The following is a 25,082-nucleotide window of genomic DNA, read 5'->3' as shown; positions in this document are numbered from 1 at the left end:
AGTAAAGGATGAATATGATTCACTTTGAGCTTGTTTTTATCTCCTGCATGTACTCCACTGCATCTTACCGCTTGATAGTCACCTCTGCTTTCACTGTCACCTTAGCTCTGGAAACTGCACCATTTTACAAGGAAATACCAAAATTTTAGCCTGAACAGATTTATAAGGCATCCTCTAAGATCACTGTTCAAGCACTCTCCCCTCCTCTACCCAGCCAGTCATTCCGTCATAGAAGGCTATCAGATTGGTTAAGCTTGTGAATCCATGCTGTCTACTCCTGATCACCTTCTTGTCCTCCACATGCTTAGAGAGGACCTCCAGGAGGAGCTGTTCCCTCACCTTTCCAGGGATGGAGGGGAGGCTGACAGGCCTGTAGTTTCCTGGCTCCTCCTCCTGGCCCTTTTGGAAGGCTGGGGTGACATGGGCTTTCTCCCAGTCCTCAGGCCCCTCTCCTGTTCTCCAGGACCTTTCCAAGATGATGGAGAGTGGCCTAGCAATGACATTGGCCACCTCCCTCAGCACTCATGGGTGTATCCCATCATGGTTCGTGGACTTACATATGTTCAGTTTGCTTAAGTGATCCCTAACCTGATCTTCCTCGAGCAAGGGAAAGTCTTCCTTTCTCCAAATTTTCTCCTTGGTCTCCAGGGTCTGGGATTCCTGAGGGCCAGCCTCACCAGGGAAGACTGAGGAGAAGGTGGCATTCAGTACCTCAGCCTTTTCTGTGTCCTTTGTCACTGGGGCTCCTGTCCCATTCAGCAGCAGGGCCACATTTCCCTACATGTTGTCCTTGACATGCCTCGCCAGATCAAACTCCAGATGGGTCTTGGCCTTCCTTGGCTCCATCCCTGCATGCTCAGACAACATCCCTATATTCCTCCCATGTTACCTCTCCCTGCTTCCGCCTTCCTTCTGATGTTTGAGTTTTGCCAGGAGCTCCTTGTTCACCCATGCAGGCCTCCTGCTCCTTTGCTCAACTGCTTGCTCATTGGGATGCACCATTTTTGAGCTTGGAGGAGATGTATCTTGAATATTGACCAGCTTTCTTGGACCCCTTTTCTCTCTAGGGCCAGTATCTCTCTCAGTATCCTTCTACTCCTCCTCACACCCTTCCCTTTCACTGGCAGGATGAAGGAGAAAACCATCTGGGCCCCCATACAGAGCTCTGTAGTCATGTTGGATACTTTCCAAGTTGCCCTTTGCAGTATCACTGGGGCTGCCATGGAAGAGCAGCAGGGAGGGACAAGCTTTGGCTTGTCCACAACATCCCGGATCCGAACCTCCAGCAAACAGCAAACCTCTCTAGACAGAAGGTCAGATCGGCAGGTAGGCGTCTCTGTTCCCCACAGCAGGGGGTCACCCACTACTATTACTTGCCACTTTCTCCAGGTGCTCTGGCATGGCTTACAGTCCAACAGCCCAGATACTTCACTCAAAAGTGCACCGAGCTCCCCCTCAGCTTTGAGGGCAGTGAACCTGTTCAGTAGCTGCCATTCTTCAGGAGCAGGAGCTTTCCTCTGGGTACAAGAAGTCACCAGTTTCCAGTCTTTGCCCTTCTTGGAGTTACCACTTATTGCCCTGCAAGGCGTTGACTCCACCTGTGTCTCCACTGTGGTTGGGGGATAAGACTCTTGAAGAGTCTTGAAGACTCTTAGGTCTCTGAGACTATCTAGGTCTATCTCTCGCTCATCCCCTCTGATGTTACAGAGCCTGCTGACTTCCTCCCATAACTTCTTTATCTGGCGACAAAGCTCTTCAACAACAGCCACCTTCTGCAGAAACGAAGACTGCCAGCCCCAGCGTCACAGATGGGCACCAGGCACTCCCTGCAGCCTGAGACCTGCTGTGCTGCACCCTCTGGCAGAAGGTCTGCCTGGGTCAAAGCCTCTGATATGCAGGGACAGCAACTCCAACAGCTACCAGGGAACATGTCCTGTGGCATGTCACAACCAGACCTGAGGATGCGTATGCTGCTCTGAATAGAGACAAGGACCCTTCTTCGCACCCTTCTGCACAAACTGCTCCCCCTCTTGGCTGTGCTCTAGGCCTGGCTCTTATATAGGCCTCTGCCTAGCACCGTCTAAAAGGGTGCTTGACCACCCTTAATCAAGAGTCAGCTGGAACTAAGACCCCAACTCTCTCTGATCACAGGCAACCAACAGAGTTTATTAGCAGCAGATGGACCTTGCTAGAGCTTCCCAGGAGAAATTAAGGCCTCCTGTAGCTGTCCTTACCTAGCTTTCCTTACCTGTCAGCAGCAAGCATCCTCTAGTCTCTTAGAAGGACCCTAGAAAGCCCCCACAACCTCCAATAAGGTTCTCGGAAGATCTAAGCAGAGCCCAGAAACAGCTAAGCAAACTGCTAAGTCTGTTGGCTGCCCTCTCACTGTTAGCTGCGCTCTCCCCTGTCCACAGTGCAAACCAAAACTCCGCTCTCTGAACAGCAGGGGCAGTACAGTCTAAATGAGATCTTGCTCTGTTCTTGTTATGAAAACATGCCAGTAGGCTTGAAGAGAACTACATACAGTACTAGGCTAAACTGAAGTCTGCCCTGAGCTCAGACAGGTATTCAAAGAATTAAAATTTCCCTTTCATAAAACAAATGTATCCCATTTCACCCCTTCTACTGTTTAAATTACAACAAAATGATGGATGCAATTTTCTACTGTGCAGATGGGATAAGACTCTTATTTCAAACAGAGGCTTTCAAGACACAGAAGCACCTGCTTCAGTTCACAAATGCAGGACAGCTAGAATTGTTATTACATTTGAAGGAACAACGTAACAGATACTCCTGCTTTTCTGTAACAGAAACCCTGTCTGTTCTCTTCTCAGCTCTATCTGGTAGACCAAAGTAATACCCTTCCCTTATCCTTAGATTGCTGCAGCGCTAACACTGATACTACTGCTGTATGAGTTTTTCTTCCAAACTATAAGTGTTCACTTATAGTTTATTATTTTAACATGACATGGCATCAGAGGCAATCAATGCTGACATACACTTGTCCAAAGGGCGTCTCATGGACCACCTTGTGGTTTGGGACCTGCAAGAGGAATTTCAATTGCTTAATCTGTTCAATAGAAAGGCATTGCACAGTGGATAAACCTTGTTGCATAAACACCAGCCCAAGACAATACTCAAAATAAGAAACCTTTTAGCCCCTGCAATATATTATTACTTGGTAGGTGTCTGTTTTAAGTCTGTCAGTAAAAAGTTGTGATCAGTTTGAATTCCCCTCTCCCATCATTAGCACTAAGATTCTGCTGTAAATCTCTACAAGAACAACAGTGGCATTTAACAGTTTGTTAAGAAAGAAGCTTTAGAAAGGAATTTAACTTTCAGGGTCTCCAGGTCAGGTTATTTTTCTGCCAATAGTACAGAAAGGACTCATTCTGTGAGTTCACTGTGATTCAGCCCAGTTCACTGGGGCTAGTCTCCATAAACCTGCTAACCATGGTGTTAGAAATAATCGGACTTTAGGACCAAACGAATCTGTGCTTGCAGCGCTCAGCATGCACTCCAGCATGCAGTGCTGATATACATTCATTCAACACTGAATAATTCTTTGCTAAAGGTAACTGCCAGGTCATTAGCAAAGCACACTTCCCTTCCACGATTATATCCTTCTATGTGTCATAGGGGCATATTTTCAGGTCTCCTAGGAGTGGTATTGTCTTATCTCTTCTTCACTGCCAATAATCTGTGCAGACTATCAGTACTCCAAGCAGTTCTGCAGGCATATTTCCTCAGGAAGGGTTGCAAAAGCCTTCTACTGAACGACTGCAGAAGAATTTCCTAATTTCTATAATGCTTCACACTCATTTTCAAGAGGATCTGTGGAGAGATGTATTAGATTCTAGAGCATGACTTTTTCTGGCCCTGATCCACTCTGAACCTATGTTCAGAAAGACTAGAACGAAAGCAAGGCCTCTGCAGTGAGAGGTATTTTTTTGGTCAGTATCAATCACTGCGCAACTAGGAGAAGCTTATAGCACTGCAGCCTCTTGTGGCAGTTTGCCAATGACACACAGTGGCTCTTTTTGCTTAACACTGCAGGTGTCCAGATACAAACCTGGCAACCTATACTCCCTATTCTATCAAAGGTTTTAAAGTTGGCACTTCTAGAGACTTTGCAATAAGCTTTATGATGAATGGGTTCACATTTTTGGCATATCAACAATTTCTGGTTTTAGTTGCTGTCCAAAACACTGCTGTCGCGCTAACCTGCTCTGCTGCCTGTTGCGCATGCTGAGCAATTTCAAAATAAAGCATTGGCTGCCAAAAGCCCAGATCATTCGCTAACTGTACTGCCTGAAACGGCATGTGCCCCATTCACTGATTCTAGCAGCAGCCTCCTCCCACGTGCTCCAGACAACCTGTTAATGAGGAAAGGCTGATAAAAGGCTTAGGAAACAATCCTAGATGTTTCATAGGTAGACTTCCGCAGATACAAAATCCCAATTAGCAAAACGTGCAGTGTATACATTTCTTTACTCTGGAGTCACAAACTACACAGAAAATGAACCGGATGTCACTGGATTCATAGGGGAACTTCAAGCAAGAAGTCTGAATTATTTCAGACACAAAGTGTGAGAATGGACTGTACCCCCAAACAGTCCTACAGACAGAGTAAGCAGGGGACCCATACAAATATATTTGTACGGAGCTAAATGACTTGCTCCCAGCTTGGAATCTGCTCCTCTGCAGAAACTTATGTGATCCCATATTCCTTTCAAGGCTAATCAGAGCCTTCAAATCACAGTATCTTTCCCATCTGATAATCCACCACCACCAGCCACGTCTCTGTGACCATTTAACATTGAATCCTTTAGCCAAGATCACTAGCAGGACGGCCTGCTAGAAATGCTGGTGATGACCATCTTCATGAGGTGACCATCTTCTCAGAGAAAATGAAGCTAACTTGAAACACTAACATATACCTCAAAAAACAAAACAGAACAAAAAATCAAGCAGAAGCTGGCCTCGTTATTACTTCTGCTGTCAAATCAAGTGAACATCAATACTCTCTATCTTCACCTTATTTCAGAAGGGCCCACACAAAGCTCATTGCAGCTATCCTTGACAACAGCACTTAATCCCAAAAACATACTATATATGTGTGCTATTAACTTTTGAGGTAAAATATGGAATTCTCTCTCTACAACACTTCTCATTTCCTAAAAAGGAGAGGCTAAACAATCCAGCTGTCTGTGTTGCTCCCCACAATAACCTTTCAAACCATCATCCAGTTTCAGTAAGATTTGGCAGAGCAGTACAAATCTCAAAATAATTACTAACCTCCAAAGTTTACAATAATTAGTATGTGGACAGAGATGGGACCCAGCCCACTGATCTCTCTGAGGGAACAGCTGATGACTCAGCACACATGCAGCTGAAAATTAGTTGCAGCATGTCCTCTGTCTTACCTCCTAAAAGTATTGACAAAACATGACGAGGAGGAATTGGGGTAACCAAATGAAAGGAGGTCAGAAACCAGGCTTCATTAGCTCATGAACTAAACTTTTAAAAGTTATAAACATACCTGGCCCATATAGTTAGTTTTCAACCCACCATGCCTGGGCAAAACTACATCATTAAACCGTTAATACTCTTCATGCTGTGTTGTTCAAGATATTTCTCACAGGCAAATTGCCATATTCAAATAAAGAGGATTTGTCAGCAGAACGGAATTTTCACTAGATCAGAAGACCCTGATAGGCAGCTGCCCTCTATCCAGAGGGAAATAAGCAGAAGTACTTTAACTCTATTATTTGCAATTATTGATGATGTCATAGGATAGCCTAAAAGAATTACTATAATATAAACTGGTTGCATATACTGTCAAGTGGAATATGAATGCATACGTGTAGCCTCTAATATTACACAGCCTTACATACAATACAGACCGTTTTGTATCTGGCATCAAGAGAGACTGTGGCACACATTCCATAAGCAGAAATCTCAATTTGCTAAGAATTGTACATTTCAATTTTCTAAGAAGGTTCTTAGCTTTTTATCTGATTGGTTTTAAATGGTTTTGCTGTCCTACGTTCTGCAGCCAGACTTTGCCTCAAGTACTGGAAATAAGGAGCTGAGCTGTTTAGCAATACAGTCAATGCTTGCTCTCCCACAAAATGGCATTTGCGAACATTATGATGAGAGAAAATAATGTGATTATTTCAGCCAGCATTCTGCACAGCACAGGCCCCTAAACTCAAGGGTAACAGGTTTCCAAGCTCTTAATGTCACATTTCCTTTTAAAAACATCTGAAGGCAAAGAGACCTCATCTAAATTGCCAGTCACTCTAAAAGCTAAGAAAATACAGTGTTTTCGTTATGGGCCCTACTATCGGGTATCAACAAGATCTGATCTCTAAGCCCAAATGTATCATTTCAGGTGATCTGAAGGCTGCCTGTGATGAAACGGGAGGTCCTGCTCTCATGCCAGTAGCCGTGCTCTTCTGGCCTTCCCTCTGTGCCACTATCAGTACTACTATGATTAGCCAGGTCAGGAAACAAAAACAGATAGAAAACTGTTCATTTATTTTTCAGAGAGAGAAAGGGGGATTAGCTTTTCAGTCTGATCAGCTTCCTGCGCTGCAAGACCAATGCCTGGGGCCAGAAGAGCAGACAAACAGGACCTCTTCGGGGAGAAGCTAACCATCAGATCAGTTTGGCAGTGCAATAAAACCTCACACTAACCTCTAGATCATCTGTGTCCTATTAGAAGTTTATTCCCACAAACTTCGTTGACAAAGATCTAAAAACACATGCAAGACAAAACATTTCCTCTGCTGTTGGGAGCAGACAAGTTGGCTAGGTGCAGCTTTTCCTGTCATGTTTATCGGATTCTGTGATTCAGACCCAAAGGCTTTTCACATCTGAGAGAAGATACACAGTCAGATGTTTGCCTTCTTCTCAGTGTTAATAAGTGCAAGTGAGAAAGCATCAGGAACTTTTTATCTTCTATCACTATGGAGAAGCTTCAAGAAGTGCCGCCAAGATGACCCATTACAGATGGAAGAACAATAATGTTAGTCTAACTATTTATTACAATTGTTTGGACGTAGATAAGAACAGTAAAGTCACAAAAATCTGACACAAAGAGGTTAATAGAGCAGCCAGATGGAAATTCCCTTGAGAATCCAAAAAAGTCTCTGTAGGATACTCTGTCTCTGTTTTATTCCACCAGGCTATATGGCCTCTTCATTTTCGCCGTGGCAGGCACTCTACTAAAAATTAAATCTTTCCTTTTTATCCCCGCAAGTGTTCCTTCATTTGCACAGATGTCACAGTAATAGGAATCTGCAGAAGGATAAGGACTTCATAGACACTTAGATGAGACTGGATTTCCTACTGTAACTACATGCCACTGGCTGAGAAAAAATGACCACAATTTTGTAGTTTATCACCACTACTTTTTAAGCAAACATATAAGTCAATATTGAACTGAATAAGAGAATCCAGAAATTAATATAGCCTCTCCGTCTCAGAAAATGCTGTCATCTGGATTCAAAACTCATAAGCCCTCAGCCATTTTTTTTTCCTGACAATGGTTTCAGCTCTTTGATAAACATACGCTTCTCACAATACGAGACAACCTTGACACAAAGCCTGGGTAAAGCTTTGTAACATTCCAAGGAATGTGGTAGTTATCGATGTCTACTTTGTAAAGGCGCAGTTAAAACATAGGAAAACTAAATGGCACTTTGTCCATAGGCATCATCCAGGTGAATTCAGGCTTGAGATCAAAATTCAGTTCATCTGACTCCTAGTCCTTTAAATAAGACCTGCTGTTTCAGTTTTATTCTCTGAATTTTGTTTCCAGCTCCCATTTGAGCCATAAAACTTTCACATCTTTGGTTGCTATGCCACAAAACAGTGTGGGCAGTCCACAGGAAATTCTCCTTTGGCCTTCACTGAAGCATGAGTGAGTCTATCTGAGTAATGCCACTAGACATTTCAATGCTTACAATTTTTACAAGAAATATAAAATCTGTACTGGAGTGATTTTTTTTTTTTTTTTGGGAAAACAACACATGCATTCTTTCTTAGTAGTGAAAAGAAAGCTCCTCCAGGGAGTTTGGGCCCTTGACCAAGTCCAGAGAGCTGTTTAAGAGGAAAGAATTTAATGAGAAGCTTAAAAAAAACTGCAGCACTAAAACAAAAGCACAGATTCATAGGTATTGATTTGCTCATTCAAGCTATTCTTCTCATTCCCACAGGGAAAGCATTTACATATTTGCAGTAACAGCCAACAATGGGTTAAGAAAGGGCTGGTATGAGCAGATAGGTCTCAGAGTGGATGCTTTGCAATACAAGCTAGAACTGTTAATAACTTAAGTGGTGCACCTCTTCCCCTCTGTCCTTTCAGGGAAGAAGGGTTTCAATTTAGAAGATGATAATCTTCTTGTGGGTAAAGCAGATGTTGTCAAACCAGGAGAGTTAAAAACAATATTGTATACCGATAACACAATTTCCATAGGAAGCAACCATTTTACCTTGTGTCTAGATAAGCAGCATCTAGTCCAACAGGTCTCTGTTGGCCCTAATCAGGGCCAAAAGGTTCTTCCACAATGAATACATCTCTCTCCTTCAACACCTACTAGTAGGTCACTTAGAAGTGATTGTGAATGGGTTTTTCCTTGTACAAAAATGCTTCAGTTTCTCCAATAATAGCTCCAGGACTCTTAAGTACTGCTAAACCTCCCCTTCAGATTTTAACGTTTTTCACAACTTATGGATCACCTATGAAATCACAGTGGAAGGTGGAGAAGTAAATCAGATCCAACTTTGCAACACGAAACTGTTTCTGTATTGCTTTTGTAAGTAAAAGGTCAGATCCTCATCTAATTGAAATTGATGTTGTTCCATGTGATGCAACAGAGCCATGGACATTTACATGAAATTGAAATTTTGTCCCGAGATTTCTACAGCAAAGAGTAAGCCAAATGGAAAGTGAGATGAATTAGTATGCAACTCTCAACTGAACTATCAAACTTAACACTTAAACTGTGTTCCTGCAGTGTTTTGATGGTGAAGCTTTTGGATCAGACTCTGATCTCTCTAGCACTATAGCGTATCGATCCTTAATGTGGTTGCTCTAGTCATAATCTAGACCCGGCTCCGATGCGTTTTATTCTAAGAATATGCCTTGAATGAACCCCTTTCAGCTACACATTCTTAACTGATATCTCTCATCATACACTTCCAGCCATGCATTAAGACCTCATTCAGCTGTTACTTATTTTTGCTCTGGTCAGTCATGTCAACTGAAGCCAGAATTTTCTGACAATGTAATCTCCTCAGTTAAACAAGAAACGCTATGTTGTTTTTTTAACACTCACTTTGTGTCAACAAAAAAAGTCAGAGAAGAATACTCATGCTGCTGATTTAGACCGTATTGAATGGCTTGTACATGCATTCTGGATCCTGGGATCTTTTGTGATGGGTTTAATTTTAGGAAAATTCACAGTGGTCCCTGTAGTTCAACATTCAGTAACCTTTCATTACACTAAATCACAAGTAGATGCTCCGATCTTCTCAACACTACATGCTAACACTGCATGCTAATTACAGATTAGCTTAAATCATTTTGATATGTGCACAGACTTCAAGAAAATTGAAAGAGGTATATAAAAAGTCAATGTCTCTAAGTTTAAAATCCCTTACACACTAGAAGTTGTACCTGTCTTATCTGTGTCCAGCAATACAAACAGATACACCAAACAAAGAGCAGGAGAAATATATTAATCCTTTCTTAAAACAACAAAGAACTGAAGGAGAAAGTATGAGCCAGCAGTGTGCCCTTGTGGCCAAGAAGGCCAATGGGATCCTGGGGTGCATGAGGCAGAGTGTTGCCAGCAGGTGGAGGGAGGTGATCCTGCCCCTCTCCTCAGCCCTGGTGAGACCTCACCTGGAGTACTGTGTCCAGTTCTGGGCTCCCCAGGACAAGAGAGACATGGCACTCCTGGAGAGAGTCCAGCGGAGGGCTACCAAGATGATTAGAGGGCTGGAGCACCTCTCCTATGAAGAAAGACTGCGAGAGCTGGGCCTGTTCAGCCTGGAGAAGAGAAGATTGAGAGGGGATCTCATCAACGTGTACAAGTATCTGCAGGGGGAGTGTCAAGAGGATGAGGCCAGGCTCTTCTCCTTGGTGCCCAGCGGCAGGACAAGAGGCAATGGGCAGAAACTGAACCACAGGAAGTTCCATCTGAACCTGAGAAAAAACTTCTTCACTGTGAGGGTGACAGAGCATTGGAAGAGGTTGCCCAGAGAGGTGGTGGAGTCTCCTTCGCTGGAGATATTCAAAAGCCTTCTGGATGTGATCCTGGGCAATCTGCTCTAGGTGACCCTGCTTGAGCAGGGCGGTTGGACTAGATGATCTCCAGAGGTCCCTTCCAACCTAAACGATTCTGTGATTCTGTGAAAGTAATTCGGTGTCTCAACAAAGGGAATCCGTGGCAAATCCATGCAAGTAAGACTACTATAACCCTCTTCATTTCCCTCCAGGCTTTCAAACACAAAACCCACAATTCATCCCACAATTTCATTCACAAATTAGCCTCTCTGAAGATCTCTAGGTGTAAATAACTTATGGTAATGGTACCATATCACTACAGCACTACCATCAGCAGTAGTAAAACAAGAGGAATCACTACAAGAATTTTACCATATTAGCAGGGTCCCACTGTATATATGTCATCCTGTGGCTTGCTAAATAAATTGTTTATCCACAGCAATCTTTCAATCTGTGAGATTACAAAAGGTCCTCCCAAGTGCCAACACGATCTTTTTAATAATGTTATTTTTTAAATCTCAAGAGCATCCAGAAATTCCTCTGCTGCTTGTATCAAACCTTCCTGGACTTCAACATTTTTCAAATTCTCTTTGAAATATCCCTGCAGTTATGCCAGCTGAATTACACATGGGCATGTCCCCCAGCTTTCTAAACTCTGTACAATTCAGTGACAATTCATTTTAGCTCACACATACATTTAGCAGTCCTTAAAGATTACCAGCAAATCTGCCTGCCAAATGCCTTGTAACTTCTATTCATCTCAATAGTAAAGTCTTCTTACTGAATCAAAAGCTAGTTATCATATTACAATTACAGAAACCAGTTAAAAGGGCTGGTATTGGACTAGAGAACGCCAGCAGTACCCAAATGCATGGGACTTTGCTAGTGGAAATTCAGGAACTACCATACCAAACACTAATTTCAGCCCACAATACTTTCGTAGCACTTATGTATCTCAGAACTGGTTAAGTATCTGTGAGATACTTATGTATCTCAGAACTGCCATCACAGCAGGTTGACACTATTTTGCAAACTTTAACATGCTAGTGGCTACCTGTAGCCCTACCACAAGCTGGCCCAAAAACTTAACATTCACAGAAGTACGAGAAGCAAGAGACTGGGAGATACATTCCAGTGTTACAGTGGCTGGGGTGGTTCTGGAGAGGACATTTTATTACCAAAACAAGTAACTTTGGTCTCTTTGAGAGCTCGTCTTCACAAAAGGGTGCTTCAGAACAAAAGCTCTCTCACTCTCAAATTGGAAGGAAGGTTTCTTCCTTTCCTTATGTAAGAGCATGCTTTCCTTTACAGCTCTCAAAATCTTGGCAGATTCATCCAGTGACCAAGTAAAAGAAAGCGTCTCTGAGCAGAAAACTACCAAGAGACCACGGGAAAAAAGACGTCTGTCTTAAAAGCTGTATGTATATATAGATATAGATAGAGACGTGGTTTTTGGTTTGTTTATTTTGTTTTTGTTTTTTTTTTTTGCCAACATAGCAATAGCTACAAATTACCTAGTAGAGTCAATGCCTGTGTCAGCAACGGGTTCTTTTGCAGCAAAGGGTTCTTCTGCTAATAAAAGTTCAGTAAGTTCCCAAAAAACGATCTGTCTAAGAAAAAAAACATTTGTTTTTAAATTGGTAAAACAACATCTTGCTTAGGGTACACAACTGCACATCTGTTAGCTAGGGATGTGATCCTTTTTTTCACACTCTTTTCCAACTTCAGTATAACAGGAAAAGTTCTCAGCGTAAAGCAAGACTGCCTGTTCTAGTGAGCAAGTGAGAAGATGAAATGTACTTATGATTAGATTCTAATCTGCTAATCTGTCAGTGTCCAGACCAGATTGTCTCATTTACTCTTTTTTAAATTAAACACAGCCATGGTAAAAATGAGCAAACCTTTCCAATTCTTAGAAAATGAAAGCAACATGAAAGCTTTGGCAGTATCACAGTTGATAAAAACACAGTTTCTACAAAATAAATAATAGTCAAGTGTCTCATAGAGGGGAAATAAATTCAGAGTCATGAAAGAGCAGCACATGAAACACAGAAAAGACACTCAAGAAACTACAAGCTTACAGATCTACCCAAAGACAAGGCAAATAGGACTGACTGTGTCATCAGCATGCCCATCCTGGTTCAGAGACATTTACTGCAAGTTTGCATTACACTGGCACTGTATACCAAAATCTCACATCCAGTTTGCCTTTTCCAAGGAAGCAAAGTGAACTATCAGAACATGAACTTTCTCTGCAAAATGGGTGCAAGTTTTCCTCAGCAATGTCTCAGAGAGAGAACTGATTTCAAATTCCCCATGGAGATTACCAAAGTCAGACAGAGGAACGCCATAGTAATGATCCATGAGCTCCTCCGACAGATTTTCCATCTATTTAGCAAAAATCTTCCTGAAAGTGTTTGGAATGCAAGCTGTATTGAGAAATTCCAAAATGGAATTCATCAGCAAATTGAAGAACTAGAGACATGTTTGGTAGAAGAGCTATCTAAAGCAAGAAACAGCTCACAAACAGGGGTCCTAAACAGCACTACTCTCAGAGTGAAAAAGTACTTCAGAAGAATCACCAGCTTCCTAGAAAATAAACAATATAGCCACTGTTCCTGGGAAGCAGTCCGAATGGAAGTGAGAACATGCTTTATATTCATTGACTGCCTCATGAGAAAACATATGGCGTGAAGAGGTGATATCTTTTACATTTGGTGTCTTTGCAAGGCTCTGGCAACTCTTCCTCTTCTTGGTAAGTCTCAAATTTTCAAACTTTCACCATTTGCAAATTCACAACTGGGGCTTGTTTTCAAAAAAACACTCAGTGCTCTAAGTGAAATATGTGGAATACTTAATTGGTATCCTTAAGATCTCACCATTTTCAGTAGAAGAGAAGATCTTTAAAAAGGGGGTGGAGACTGTTCCTATGTATTCTCGCCTTGCACTGCAAAATATTCGGTAGTCTTTCCACAGAATATGCCAATAGTTTAAGAACTTGAAACTGTTGTATTTGGATACTTCATTGATTTTACTTTTGCATTACTTCGCTAAATGCAGAAGTCAGTTCAAGATGCAGACATACACGAGGAAGGCAGACCTTTCTCGAGTCTGTGCGCCACAAAGATCTTAATTTACAAAGCACAGCAGAATTTTACATGACATGAACCTCTTTAAACTGCCTGATAACATATACAAACATGTAACACACAACTCAAAAATACTGGTGGGTAGTGCTTCTAAGTTTAAAAAGTCACTTTCTAGCATTATTTTGCAAATAGACTCCTCCCTATGAGATACAAACCCCACCTTTCTATATGGCATATTCAATAACTATAGTAAGGATTTTTCAGATAAGCTGGTTCACATCAATATATAAAATAGTTTTACCTACTTTGAGTTCATAAACAGACAAGAATAATCTGAAAATATTTATCATATGGACACAGCTGCAACCAAATTTCTTCTATTCCTCCCCTGCCTTCTTTTCTCTCATACAGGCAGAGCCAAGCAGTGCTTCAAGTCATCATTTTTCTGCATCAGTTTTATCTGCTACTCAAGGGAACTCTGGGCCTACTACAAATCCCAAAGACTGCATGCATTTTGACATGGATTTTTCCCTACCTCAGATCTCTACGTATCTCTGATTCCTAGAGCGTATTTATCACAAACGGAACTTGTTCGATTTGAATGTAAGATCTCAGGAAGGAATTAAAATACTTCTGTGACTATACTAATTGTAGGGAGTGGACAGGGAAAAGAAGAAATATGTTGAGGACAAAAAGTTCAACATGGGGTGACTACTACTTGCCCGAGTAGAAAACCTCGATATTTTGCCTGAGGTATGGACACCACAATAGTCACATGTCTTTCTCTTAATTAAATGGAAGACATGTATCCCTCCCCACGCCAAAAAAAATGAAGGACCGCTTCTGGATGGAGCAGTCTTAATGGAAGAGTGTTACTACTCCTGATCCCAGGAATGCAACAACACAGTATTTACAACTGCTTAATTTTAGACATCCAAATTAGACCCATCCCATTCACTCTCACACAATCCTACTTTACAGAAACAAAGGAGGGGTAAGAAAGAATAAGTTTCCATGTACGACTGCTCTCAATCACCCACATAAGAGCTCATTTCTTTCACTGATTCTGCAGAGAGGATAAAAAGATCAACCCTCCAAATTTGGCATGTAGTTAATGTCAAATTTGCAACAATCTCATTAATGAAGCTCTACGTTGCCAATTTAAACACTTTGCTACTAAGTCAAGATCACAGATATGCTTGAGGGCAGCACAGTTTAGCAGACATGTTCAAGTCTCATACAGCATTTTAGTTGGAAAGGTATTCTCATCTGCAACATATTTCATTCTGAAATTTTCTCATAACGTTGCTGCTTTTAATATGTGATCACCGTAGGTATTTCACATTGCCTCAGTTTTGGATACCCAGCTTAAGTACTTTGATGAATAGCAGCCCATGAACTTGAGATTTCCCTACACATAAGGAATTACATAGGATGATGTCAGATTTAATCTATGTACCTACATCTATGCTAGACATATTTCTCTTTACAACATGCAAATGTGCAGTTGGATTCCTGTCTCAGAGAACTCAAGAGTCACCACAGAGTTTAGCAGACATGACAGGACACAACCTTGCACATCCTAGACTGCACTAATTCTTCCTGGGATCAAAGCGTATTTTGGTTAGGCAATGACTGCACCACGTGGAACAGACCACATCCCTGGGCAGCGTCGGGAACATCATCTTCCTTCATCTGCCTCTTTGGGGAGGTGCCTCCATGAACATAAAGCTGATATGCCTATCTGCTTATGCATGCTTTATTATCAACTGAGACTTATATTTCAAATGTAGTTTTATTTTGAAAGGAGGAAAAAGGGGAAAACGGGGAAAAAAGCTATAAACTCATTGAGTGATAATTTGGGGCTCCCAGGTGAGCTACTGACTGGTGGCAGCCAAACATTTACAGGGAAAAGGTGTTTAAGAAAATTCTTCCCTAGTTTTTTGCAAACATATTTGATTTTTGAAGTTCAAATAATAGAAGACAGAGTCTCAGGCCACGAAATTCTTTCTACAAGAATGGAAAGTTTCCTGCGCGTCCCTCACCGAGGGCAAGCTCTGAATTCCAGACAGGAAATATGAACGTAGTGTTGTCTAAAATGGCTTGTTTTTCTCTTTCATAAGATAGAATTAATTTTAACTTCAAGTAGCATGACTCTAAATCTTAAACTTCTCATTTAAAGGAGCATTTTCAAATGAAACATTGCATTTTTCTAGGAAAAAAATAACTAAGGACACAAAGAAACAAAAATACGTCTATTTGTTCAAGTTTTTTACGTTGCTGCTTTTGATATCACTGTGGATGTAGACCATTTCAAGGTCTTCCCATCAAGCACTCTCTACTACTATGCAAGTAGGTATTTTGACTCAAGAATAGGAGAAAAGGCACTAAAATGACAAAGGGAAAATGGTATTGTAAAGATCTGGGAAATAGTACAGATATTCAGATGTACTTAAACATTCCTTTTAAATAAAACACTTGGCTACATGTCAACACTTTTTAATTGGATAATTTCTCAACTATTTTCCTGAGTGAAAGAAGAAAAAAGAGGAAGCCCATATTTTTCAGGGAAGCTGAACCCTTGAAATGCTCACTGCTGGCATTTGTACCATGCTGCACTTGTCAAGGAATGGTTGGATCACTTTGAAACATACAGTTGTTAGAGATGAAACAGACAAACTGCAGTTCTCCCAAGATTTAGAGATGGAATAAGGAATATAAGACCAATAGATGAGAAGTAAAAAGCAACTTCATTTCATATAGCCCTCAGCCACTTTTCTTTGGTTTCAGCACGCTGAGAGTGCTATTCAGGCAAGTGCTGGTGTGAATCCTGTTTAAGTTTCTTTAAATATCTATTCAACACTCCCATCCATTCTCCAGTTTAGAGACTGCACTATTCTATCGGCTTCCATTTGCTCTAATACTTCAAAGCCGCATAATTATGATAGACAGATTTTCATTTACTGTATTCCCAAATGGTTCTAAAGGTAAAATTACAAAACAAAACAAAACAAAAAAACCCACCCCTCACTACAGTGAGGAAAGACTCAACTGTTTTTTAAAACTGGAGAGGTCCTTTATCACCAAGTAGGTGGATACTGCATATTACCTAGCCATAGAATTTGTTTCAGCCTTTCTGCATTAAACCCCCTGTCTTTTGGTAGCAGCAGTATATGTTCAATCCTTACACAAAGACAGAAAATCCACTATTTTTCTGGTTATATTGGTGTAGTAAGGAAGTGCCCTCAACAGCGGAGATACACGTATTTTAATTAAATCTGAACACCGATGTCCAAGATCAGACAAATCTTTAATGTTTAGATTGAAGAGCTTCCTGCTTTTAAAAAGTGTGTTCCCATGAATATAACTGACCAACCCAATTCCCACTTTACCTTTTTTTTTTTTTTGGTAAACAAGATGAAAGTTATGGTTCATAAGATATGATGACCCAGTTCAACATCACCCCTTCTTCCCTCCCCCAGCTCGATCATCCCACACTCTTGCACTGCTCTAGCACTCATCCAAGCCTTCCCTGAGCCAATACAACTCAACAGACCAGCAGGAAGCTATCTGAACAAAACAAACAAAATCTATAGTTTTGTTCCAGGGTAATGATTAAAAGTAAAGGTGGGAAGAACACCCAAGGCACAGTAGACCCAGCACAAAAGGGAAAGGGGAGGGCAGCAGCAAGACTGTGTCAACAACCACTGGGAACAGTGAGCAAAACCTCCCCGCCTCCTACTTCTGCTCCAAATTCCTTTAAAAGGCAGCCTCTCAGTCACTGTCTGTAAGACTGATCCTTTGACCTCCAGTCATTCCTGCAGTTTCTTTGTGAGTCTTTTTCCTCTTACCTATTAATATGCTAATTATCCATGATCAAAGATGTTTACTGCAGTAGTATGCTATTAATTCCATTGGAAACAACGCTAATTGTACATTAGCATTAACATTATAGTTATTTCTTATTCATTCCAGCTTCCTGTCCCCACCTTACTAGCACAGGTCTAAGTCTCAGGCTCAGAAGAGGCTGGTAACACTCCAGTTCATGAAAGGTATCACTCAAACATCTAATCTTGAGATAATATTCCAAAATAGAAGAATGGAAATAACACTTTCTCTATGAACGATTCCATCTGAGATCTCAGTTTACCTGCCTCGTGATAAAGATACTGGAATATTGAACAAGCAACGGTACTAAACGTTTTAAAATAATTATATTCCAAAATACTCTGTGATCCATGTTTCCAGGGCATTCAGTAGTCTGTGATTCTCTCTTAATTTCCACCCCAGAACACAATTACATTCCTCTGACATCCTGCATGATGCTGAGTACTTTGCTAGTACTCGATAAGAAAACATCTTTTGCTAGAGAAATATTGGCAAAGGAGCTGAAGTAGTCTGGTACAGTCCCAAGCTATCACCTCCTACTGTGTTCTAAGCAGTACTGACTACTGCACCGTTATTCTGGTTAACAGCCATTAAATCATGATTCCAATGCATCTGATGCCCAGCAACATCATATTGTTCTGCACCTATCCCCATTTACTCTTCAGCACTTTCTGGGACTCAGTATGACTCGACCGTACCCTGTATACCTTGTGCTCTTTTCTCTATCCTATCCCCTCCTTTGGGAGGTAGCACAGAGATGTGTCCAGAGATGGACAGTTCTGTACCCTAAAAGAAGAGCTTCCTCCCCTGTTGTGCTAAGAACGCTCTTTTTTCTCCTCTACAGAGTGGAGGTGCAAAACTGTCACAAATGTTGGTCAACTCAAAAGGGTCTGCAGATCTTAAAATAAGGTGCTTTGTTGTGGTGGGAGAAGAGGAACCAGCTCCCCATCACAGCAGAGCATCTGCACGATAAAACTCACTGATCTGAGAAGAATCCTGCCCAGAAAGTTTCCTCCCATTCCTCCCTCTACAAGGAGTTACAGTATCCTTCATTAAACATAAATTCTACCTGTGTGTAAAGGCCCAAAGAAGTGGTCTGGGAAAATATAAACAATCCTGCAACGAGCAATCATTGCAATTTGAGCAGGGGCAGGAAGAATCCTCATCCACCCTTTATCACCCTGATAATCATGGGATAAGGGACCTGTTCTTGCTGTGACTGTGCTCAGGACACACCTCAGCATCATTCAAAACATTCTGTTCAGGAGAGCTGCCCAGACCTGAGAAACAGACTGATATGACCACCATATGTTGGAGCAAGAAGGCATTTACATCTTCAAATGCCAGCTGGGAGTCCTGCCAGAAAAAAAAAAAAGAGAAATGGCCTGCAGGGTCAGGAGCCCTGCCAGCTAGGACTCTTCCACATTCGCATTGCAGCTATCCTCTTTTAAAAAAGTCAGCAGTGGACACCTGTAGGGTCTGCTGGTCCTTGCACCAGCAAGCCTTTCCCTTGCACTAGCTCTGGCATGAGCACCACCTTGATACTATTAAAAACAGGAAAACGCATGGATATTAAAACATAAACAATTATCAGGAATAACAGCATCACTGTTAAAGGGGGAGTGATGAAAATAATTTTAACTTTTAACTTTAGATTAATCTGCTGGTTAGGACTGGGAAAGAAATAATCAAGTGAATTGATGCCTATACAGCTTGCTTAGCTTAAAAGCTCTGGTCTGGAAGAGAGTGCTGAACCCTACTCTTATGCAAATATCTGATTAGGGAAGTTCTTCCTCTCTAGTCCAGCAACTGCCTCTTTTCAAGTAAAACTGAGGAGTGAACTGTTCTAGTATCAGGCCCTAAAACACAGGGTCAAGACTCAGCAACTACTCATTTCTCTGTAACCAATCCTGGGTCAGCCTCTGAGACTTCAGCTGCCAGGTTGTTGCAGCATGAGGATGCAAAGACTTGGAAATATTTCAAATTCTGTGTTCCATTAGTGAGCAGAAAAGTTTAATATAAATTATGTCTCAGGAAACAGGCTTCTTTGCAAACTAAAAGCAAAATCTAGCACACTGAAGCCTGTCTCTCCCCATGACTAAAAGAACTGGCAGGTCAGCTGCACGGCAGATTGTCTGAGGCACTAACTTCAGCCCTAACCTTATAAGCACTTCCGTGCAATAGCCATCTTTTAATGAGCTGTGCCTCAGGGTTGCCTGGCCAGATGACAAACAGGTCACAAACTCCCAGGCTGCGGTGCTGAGGCTTCCTTCCCTTTGGTCACTGCGGGTGGAAAAGGACCAGCAACAGGGCTCTGGATCACACCTCACTCTTTCAGAGCAAGGTGCAGAAAGGCAGCAGAACAGGCCTGCTTGGGAGGGGGACGCCAAACCGGGGGCAAACGGAAGGGGGAGGTGGGGAAGGGGGGAGGAAGAAAAAGACAACTTAGTCCCGGATCTGACTATTATCTGCCTTCTCCTGTCTCCCTTTAACCTGCTGGTGCCCTTCCCCACCTGCTGCCCCACAGCGAGAGCCCCCTGCACCCTGCACAGGGCTGACAGGGCGGCATCCAAGGCTCGACCCCGCCGGCTTCCAGGCATCCACCGTGCAGCAGCAGGTCCGCAGAGCCAGCAGCTCCCTTAATAAGGCCAAGCAACTCCCCCTTCCCCCCGAGGAAACTCTGGAGGAAAACACGGAGTGACCTAAGTTGTGCAGTAGAGGGTGAGGGTGGAGGGGGTGGGGGGGAATTAAAAAAGAAAAAAAAGACAAAAAAAAAAAAAGATAAAAAAGAAAAGGCCCCTAGGAAAACGCACCTTTCCACAGGCTGTCTGTCCCAGGTGGCTGCGGCAGGCGCGCAGCGCCAGCGAGCGGGCGGGCAGCCGGCCGCAGACAGCCCCCCCGGCGCTGCCGGCCGCGGCCGGGCCGGCCCCGCCGCCTGCCGAGGACCGGGCCGGCGGCCTCCCCGCACGGCCGGCGGCAACCAAGCTCGCCCGCGGCGGGCAGCGGCCCGGCGGCGGGGAGCGGGGGCGGCGCCTCCACAGGTGCCCCACGCCGCCCCGCCCCGCGCAGGCGGTGGCATATCCGTTTGGGCCGAGCAGGAGCGGAGCGGGGCCCGGGAGAGCGCCGCTGTCCCGGCGGCAAGTTTTGTGCTGCGCCAGGTGGCGAAGGGGAGAGGCGGCGCGACGGCGGCGACGCGCCCACCTCCCCTCCCCTCCACGGGCCGACCGGCCCCCGCCCCGCCGCCGCCGCCCCGCCGCCTTACCTGCCGCCCGCCTCGCCGGGCAGCCAGAACAAGCCACAGCGAAACGCGGTCGCCGCCCGGCGCAAGGAACTCGCGGCGGCGGCGCGGAGCAGCTGCCAAGCCCCGCGCCCGGCCCGGCCCGGCTCTGCCTCGCCCGCCGCCGCCGCCCCACGGCCTCGGCGCCACCCGCGGAGCCGCCGCGGCCGAGCCCGCCCCCTGGCGGGCGCCGGGCAGCGGCCGAAATGGCGGCGGGCGGGGAGCGGGCGGGAGCGCGGCGCCGGGCGGCTCAGGGCCTCGGCCGCAGGCCTTCGGGCTGCGGCCGCCCCGCGCCCCGAGGCGCCCGGGGACAAGAGGTCGGGCATAAACCCCACGCGGCTGGTTGGTCCCACAGCGGGTGACCAAGGCGCCTGGGCGGGGGGAGGTCGCGCCGGCACACGGTACCCGGCAGCCAGGAGGCAACGCGGCGGGTGCGCGTGTAGGTGTGAGGGCCGGTGGCGCGAGGCTGTACGCTTGGGACGCTTGTGTCTGGCGGGGTTGGGTTGGGAGCCCGTGCGGCACCGTGTGGCCCAAGCGGGCCGCGCGTGCCGATTTTCCCTCAGCTTTGGGCATGCAGCAGCCTGCTGGGTTAGAGCAGTTCACTCCGAATGTCTTTTGTTCGTTCTCAGCAGAAGAAAACTCTCTTGGACAACACCTTTTCTTGAAGGCTTTAAAACAAAGTACGTTAAACTTTTCTTCCTTCTCGTCCAGAGGACACGTAGGCATGACAAAGTGAAACAAAATTTTTGTTTCTGAATTTCACAAATTCTGCCGGTCACACACCCTCATCTCCAAAACATCAAGCAGTGCTGTTGGGCTGTCAGGACTGAAGAGGGAGAGTCTAACGTTTGCAGTCCTTAGCAAAGCTGAGTGAAAAACCTATCTCAGTTTAGACAATGAATATAGAACTTTGGTCAGTTATCAGACTTACAAAAATCTCGGACCCCAGAACCTTCTTACAGGGCTCTTTATAAACAACATTTTTTGGATTAGTTTGCACTCCAGAGTAGTTATCATTTTACCCACGCCAGTATAGACTGAAGGCCAGTCTCCTTCCTCAAGGTACTAGGTTACAATAAACAATTGTGTTCACATTGTTTTTTTATATGAGATAAAGGGATTTGGGGTTTATTTTTTCCCTAGGCTGTCTGACATACAGCATTCATATAGCTAAATCCACTTTTGCAGTTACATGGATTTCATTGTCTTGGTAGGAAAAAAAAAAAAAAAAACAACCAACACATTCTCCCAGCTGAATATGTACAGCTTTGCTTCTCCTGCCGACAAAGACTTCAGGGTTTTATTCCTTACATCTGCCCATTTTTTTTCAATGGAAAATACTAGATGGGATTGGCAAAAAGAAGGGGGAAAACAGAGGCACGTACAGCAGAGATCTGTTTCGGTGCCACGTAACTTAATTTAAAACGGTTGCATGTCAAACTTAAAATGGGAAAATGTTAAACCCTACAGAAATGTTTGCTGAGTTTTAGAAATCCTGACAAGAAATTCACCAAGATTGGATGAACAAACCCCAAATCCCCCTATTTTCAAGCAGCGGAAACTCACTAGGGACTGTACAGTTTTTATGAAGAGGCCAGAAAAAAGAATCTGCAAAACTGGAAGTTTTGTTTATCCATGAGAACAGAAACATGTGCTTGTGCAACAGGGCAGGCCATGCTCCAGAAGAATCATTGCTAAGAAGGGGTGGGAAGAGAGCAACCCACCCCACAGATTTGCATGAGATGGTAACAAATCAACAACATTTGTTAAGACTAGTGTTGCATCCTTCCCAGCCTTGAATGACAAAGGAAAACAGCTTCTCTCTTCTTCTTCTCCTTGTACCTTTTCCTCTTCCTTTTCCTCCTCATCTGTAGCTTGGCAAAAGGGCCCAAGTCCTGCTTCTGGCCCTCCATTGGTGGGTGATGCTCCCTTACGGCAGAGGCAAAGCAGAATCTGAATTCAACAGACCTAAGGGAAAGGCTGAATCTGTGGCCTCTTAAGTTAGAGCTGGGCTTAGGAACTAGATGCTACCAAACCAGAAGAAAACATTTGAATGGGGAACCGGGAAGCTACCAGCAGTTTATGACTGAGGGGAGGTACCACGTTGCTGCGGATTATCTGTTCTTTCCAAGGTCATGCTAATAAAGATATTGGAAGCAACCCTTATGCCTTCACAAACACAGCAAGAATAGCCTGAGTGAGAAGTGACCCTTTTTCAAGTTATCCAAGTTTTAGCATAGCAGCCATCAGGTGTTGCTCATAGACCTATCTGAACAAGTAATAATAGGAATACCTTCATAAGATGCGTAAGCAGGTTTCAATCACTAGTAGAACCACTTTTTAGTCCCTGATCAGTTCCCTGCATTCAGCCAGAGATTCAGTCTTTCTTCTTCCCAAGCTTCAGCCTGGTTTGATGTCGGCATTACTTTCTCTATCAATCATCCCATGTCCCTGTGTGGGAATTTGAACACAGTAGAATAAGTTTACAGCAAGTAAAGACCCCTAAAAAGGACCAGGAAAAGAAAGAGGAACTGCTGCACTCAAAAATTATTTTTCTAAAGAGAGATAATTATTTCCTAAGGTATTGGGAAAGACCCATATTAAACATAATATTGGGACAATCCCAGGTCAGAACTCAGCAACTTTGACTCATCTAAAAGACACAGTAAAATAATCTTCAGGCACGTTTTCTGTTAAAAAAAACAGAACTACTTACACAAACTGTAGCCTTCCCCTTGTGCTGATATCCCAAACAGTTTAAAATTTGCATCCTTCTAAACCCTGTGCTGAGTGATATGCTAGAAATGGAGGTTAGGTTGGCAAGATCAGTTTTACTATATACATTCAAGCAGGATAAACAGTGTCTTCGAGCACAGCATCCTCTCTTCTGTGCTCCAGAATTCTGAAAGCATATCCTGTGAGCCTTATCTACAAACTGCCAGCTTTACCTAAAAAGAATTTGGTTTTGGTGACAAACTAGAGCCCAGAAAGGATATAATTCAGTTACAGTTCTTCTCCTGAACTTCAACCTATAACCACTTTGTTCTTTGCTAATCATCACAAATTACTAGAGCTGTTAGCGTACTCCAGCAAGGATGAAAGGTGAAAGGGACAAAAAAAGCGCTCCAAGGGAGAGCTGACCTTCCAAATGGGAAGTGTGTGTGCACTTTCCTTCTATTCAGCTATAGGGTATACTGGAACACGGCCTGACGGCCAGATTTACTACTGCTCTCCAAGGAAATTGTCCCTTTCACCCCTGGGAGAGAAGCCAGAGACCAGGTTTGTGAACCCAATTAATCCATTTACTTCAGCAGAATTTAACCGGGAATTGATTTAGTCGTGTATGCCATATTATTGTTGGCACATACAGCAAAGATGCTGGAGTCAAGGGTCTTTCCTCTCTCTACTACATACCCAAGTAATAAATGAACAGGACTTAAAATTAATTTTTGTCACTACAAGCAAAGTGGAATGCAGTTTAATTCAACCTCAAATTGCTGACGTCTGCTGTTTAGCTTCCAGTGCTGAGAATCCAGAACGAAGAAAGACACAGATGGGGCAGATCACAGTAGTGCTGTGATAATTCTTTTCCAGGTTAACTTCTGACTTCTTTTTTCCTCATTTTCTACCTAAGGGACATATCTGTTGAAGAAGGAGTGCTTAATCTGTAAAGAAAGAACTCCCTGAGAAGGACTGATGTTCTTCCAGATTCTACTCCTGTCAAAAACAGAAGACTTCTGTCTCTCACATAGCAGTGAAGTTGCCCCACAACAAAAGGTCAGTTGTACCTAACAGTTAGGATGGATAACAGTGGACTTACAAGCACTTTTTTTCTTCCTGCCTCACTATGATAGGAGATGATCATGGATATTTGACAAGATTCAGTCAGATTAGATATGACTGGTATCTCTTGACCAAACGATGAATTCTCTTCTACGTGCAAACACAAAAACTGTCCTACGACATTGTGAAATGTGAGAAGGGTGAGATCTCTGACAGATCTCCATGGTGGGCCTTTCAACAGATGATCACATTGTAAGGCCCAAAGTCAGCAGAAGTGTTCCCATAACTCCAGTAGGCTTTGGAACAGCTCCAGCCATGGCTTTCTTCATTGGTGTACTTTGCAGTAAAAGAAAGAAACAGAGCAGTTTCTATGGATATATAAAAATATTGAGAGAGTGAAACTCATGTGTGGGTAAAGCCTAGTCAGAGATTAGCAAAAATGAAACTTGTTTACATCTAATAATAGAGCTTAGTTCAACTCACACTGTGTGAGGTGAAAGGGCATTTTTGTTACAATTTCAACCTGGGTATTGTGTACAGTATTTTCAAGTTTATTTACGTTCCATTAATCGTGATTACTGTCAGCAGCCGGCCAATAAGTACGTGCAGTCAGTGCAACATCCTAAGCCAACCTACAGACCTGTTGGTAATCGGAAGAAAGAACGAAGCATTGCAGTTCCCAGTTTGATTTCACACGTACGAAACTGGAAAGCCACATTAACACCACCCAGATAGCTATTTAAAA

General features: G+C 43.4%; 1 protein-coding gene across 4 annotated transcripts in view; it reads right to left on the bottom strand.

Annotated features, from left to right (window-relative positions):
* The window catches only part of MOB3B (MOB kinase activator 3B), a 93,899-nt gene extending 73,216 nt beyond the window's left edge, over window positions 1–20,683 (bottom strand). For 2 of the 4 annotated variants that reach the window (XM_068928367.1, XM_068928365.1), the window contains exon 1: window positions 20,540–20,652. The gene's annotated coding sequence lies outside the window, so the exon portion shown is untranslated. Of the gene's footprint in view, window positions 1–20,090; window positions 20,156–20,539 lie in introns of those variants that run through there. The other 2 variants (XM_068928363.1, XM_068928364.1) reach the window with 2 other exon arrangements.
* Window positions 20,684–25,082: the final 4,399 nt, after the last annotated feature.

This window comes from Struthio camelus, chromosome Z, assembly GCF_040807025.1.
Source record: "Struthio camelus isolate bStrCam1 chromosome Z, bStrCam1.hap1, whole genome shotgun sequence".
Lineage (NCBI taxonomy): Eukaryota > Metazoa > Chordata > Aves > Struthioniformes > Struthionidae > Struthio > Struthio camelus.
The sequence above is the reverse complement of the archived record's forward strand: the minus strand, read 5'-3'. Positions and strand labels throughout refer to the sequence as shown.